The sequence below is a fragment of the Ursus maritimus genome, unplaced genomic scaffold (genome assembly GCF_017311325.1).
Source record: "Ursus maritimus isolate PB19 unplaced genomic scaffold, ASM1731132v1 scaffold_13, whole genome shotgun sequence".
Lineage (NCBI taxonomy): Eukaryota > Metazoa > Chordata > Mammalia > Carnivora > Ursidae > Ursus > Ursus maritimus.
In genome coordinates this window covers 66,792,446-66,796,274 of record NW_024423675.1, presented here as the reverse complement: position 1 = coordinate 66,796,274, position 3,829 = coordinate 66,792,446, and positions in this window count along the sequence as shown.

The window sequence follows — 3,829 nt, the reverse complement described above, 5'->3', positions numbered from 1 at the left end:
CCGGCTCTTTTGACCCCGAAGCCGTCGCTTTCCCACCACTCCGTGGCCTGCAAACGGGATTGTTGGTGCAGAGGAATTTTGAGTTGAGAGGCTTATTGGATTAAGCAATATAGTCTGAATTATAACATATTTTGAAAGAAATTCCATTACCTGCGAGTGCATCGCGCACTGTCCTGCGCGCCTTGCTTACTGGGCAGGTGAGAGCCCGGCCTAGACTGACCCCGGAGCCCTGACTCAGTCCCCCCTCGGTGAAGTGAGGGTGCTGAGGGCACTCCTCTCCCGTGACTTCTCAACCATGGCTCCTGTTCCTCCTGCAGTGACTCCACTTGCTGCCGGTGTGTATGGAAACCCCTTTTCTGCAAAGGCTCTGAATGCTCACGTCTGTCTGGTCTCCGGGCATATGGTCTAATTGATTTTCCAATCATGCTGTTCTAGCGCTTTCGAAGTTCCTCTCGGCTCCCGGTGGCTTCCCCTGCGCGGTGAGGTCTTTCTCGGGCCGTGCATGTCATCCATTCCTCAGTGTTGCGCAGAACACTTGTTTCTCTCTGTGCCGAGTGGCGTTTGGGTAGCGGGAGGTGAGCGGGGGGCGCTCACAGACCTGGTCCTGTGTGCACAGAACAGCTCGGCCCATTTCTGCCTTGCGACGTCTGTGTTCGTGGTACTCAGCTCTCCAGAACTGAGGTGACTGCGCGCCCTAGGCCCAGAGTGCAACAGGGTGGTTGGAAAACAGAAAAGGGTCTCGTCTTCTTTTGCTATTTCGTAATAAGTACATATTCTGTAAATTAAAAAGCAGGAGGAAACCTCAGTTGCCGAATAAATCCCTAACAAGTACATCGGGTGCAGTGCGAAGGTAAGCACCGCGCAGCCGCGGGGCCCACGCACCCGCACCCCAGCTATGCAGCGGTCGGCGGAATACTTTTACAGTCTTCCAGCCTTGGGAGGTTGCTCTTTCTTTAATATGCAAGTAAAGAAATGAGCCTCTGGTCTGTGATGTTGGGAGGTATCACTGCATTCTTCCATGTGGGATCCCTGGGGGAGGGGGTCGTAGTGTGCTGTGTCCCCCCACCCCGCCCTCGCTGCAGGGCTGGCTCTCCCTGAGTTAAGTCTACTTAGCCGATTTCCTGCCTCTTCTGCGGACCGCGAGCCCTCCCCTCACTGTCATCATCGTCCGCCCTTCCAGTCCTGGGAAGCACCGCGCCTAGTTCCACACGCTGTATTTGTTTTCTTCTGCTGCTATCGCAGATGACCACGGATTTAGTGACTCAAAGCAAACCAAACTTATCATTGCCGTTCTGTAGGGCAAGAGTCTGGGTTGACTCTGCGGGGCCCTGCCAGGGTCTCACTGGGCTGAAATCAGGGTGCCAGCTGGCAACCTTCCTTTCCCAAGCCTCTGGGACAAAATCTCCTCCAGGATCACTCAGGTCTTTGGCAGGACCCATTTCCTTGCAGCTATAGGACTGAGGTCCTGTCCTTGTGGCTGTCAGCTTCTGGATGCCTCTCTCTAGTCCCTGTACGTGGGTCCTCTATCCCAGAGCCCCTAATGGCCATGGAATCCTCCTCTCACTCAGAATCTCTCTGACTCCCCTTCTGCCACTTCTCCCTTCTGACCCCAGCCAGAGAAGTTTCTCTGCTGTGGGGGATCCATGTGATTAGATTGGGCCCACCCAGGTAATTCTGCAAAATCTCTTTATTCTAAGGTCATAACTTTAATGAAATCTGCAAAGTCCCTTTGCCAGGAACATAGAATTAGGTGGACCCATTAATCTGCTTTCCATGTCCAGCCACTTTAAGATAATTAAGGTAAGGTGTGTTTTCCCTTCTCAAAGAGCATCATAGATGTGTGCTTCTCCCACGGCTCCTACGTTCTCTCTATCACGTAGCTCATTCCCTACTGGACTTTCACATTGCTACTGGGGAATCCTCCGAGGGAGACAGCAGTGTGGTACAGAGTAAAAATTTCCCTTATTATTTAAAATTCTAAAAATATGACTTCTTTTCCACATTTATTCATGAAACAAAACAGTTACTCTTGGTCTTTTTTTGAAGATGCTGATGTTAATAAAACACTGTTTCTTCCCTTGAGAAAAAGTAGAAATCACAGGGGAAGAGTATTACAGTTGGTAGCCAGTACAAGGCCATCTGCAGAGTTCAGGAAAGAGAGCTTACAATCTTGAGAAGAGTTTTCAGCATCCTACAGGTGATTAACATGGGGGAGGGCCAAGCAGCCAGAGGATCTGCACAGACAGAAGGCACCCCGTGTGGATTCTATTAGGAATTCAAGCACCCAGCCTGGCTGCCCTGCTCCCCAAGGCTCTGGGGCTCTCCTGTGGCCACACCTGCCCCACAGGGCAAGGAGTCTGTGGGGCCGGGGATTATCCTGCTCTTTTCTTGCCTCTAACACATGCCACAGGGTTGTTTGCTGACGGAAGTCCGGAGGTGAGGGAGACAGCCCAAGAAAATGTCCGTGGGATTCCAAGGTTCCCTGAGATCACATAACATGGGAGAGTGACTTGTAATAATTCATTAAAGACCTACTGCTTCTGTCCTGGAAAAGATGAGCCACTAAAAACAATACCCTGTGTTTAAAAATGTCAAATGCTGATGTTTGAAATTTTTGTTAATTTAAACCTAGTCCAAAAAACTTGTTACTATGTCTTATCAATATCTATTCAACATTGGTTTAGTTCAACTTAAAACAAATTTGTTTCCCAATTATTTGATAAAGAATCACATTTTCCAATGAATTATTTTGAACTTTTCTGTTCTTTTTCTGCTTGAGATGGTGGGATATGCAGATAACAAACAATGTTTTCAGGTAGAAAAAAAATTAAATTACTTATTGCCAGTATGGGATCCCTGATACATATTGTAAGAACTTGGCAGAGAGAAATGGAATCCAGATTCTCTAAATCTAGTGAAACAAGTCTTGTTGCAATTTAAGGAAAAGTATTCTAAGTAGGAAAATTATTTTGCTAATTTTCTGATGGTTTCAAATCTTTTTTATAAATAAAATAAACAAAAGATAACACAATAAATGAGCTGTCTCCTCCCACGTTTCAAAGAGAGTTGGAATAATGCATGTGATAGTGAATTTTAGGTGTCACCTTAGCCAGGCCACAGTGCCCAGATATTTGGTCACATTTCATTCTGGATATTTCTGTTGAGGATGTTTGTTGGGCGAAATTAACATTTATGTCAATAGACTTTTTGAGTAAAGCAGATTGCTCTCTGCAAGGTGGGTGGACCTCATCTAATCAGTTGAAGGCCTTGGTAGACTAAAACTGGCCTCCCCAGAGCAAGAGGGCATTCTGTAGCAGAAAGCCTTGGGCAGAAAGTGGGTATCCAGCATGCTGGCCTACCGTGCCTATTTTGGACTTGCCAGAGGTCATAACCATGTGAGCCAATTCCTTATAACAAATTTCTTTATATATTCTCTCTATATATACCCTATTGGTTCTTTCCTTTGGAGAAGCCCAACAAATACAGAGTGTATTTAGTCCCTTTGTTAAGTGTTTGTGCCTTTGATGAATTATAATGATTAACTGTCTTGAAAAATGGTTCCATTAATATATTAACATTTTATAAGTGGTTTCTTTGAAGCAGTAAGCTGATCAATAGGGAGAAATTCTCAAGAATCCCACTGCTGGAAGTATTTTCTCTAATATCTGACCACACAGATGGGAAAGGATGATTTGTCTCTTCATGGGACCATGCAAGGAGAGACTGTGCTCTGGGCTTGGCAACATCCCTGAGATGGAGAGAACTCTGGGATGGCCCAAGTTCCCCTGACCTCTGGTGTATACTTGGCATAGTCCCCGAGACTTTGAAC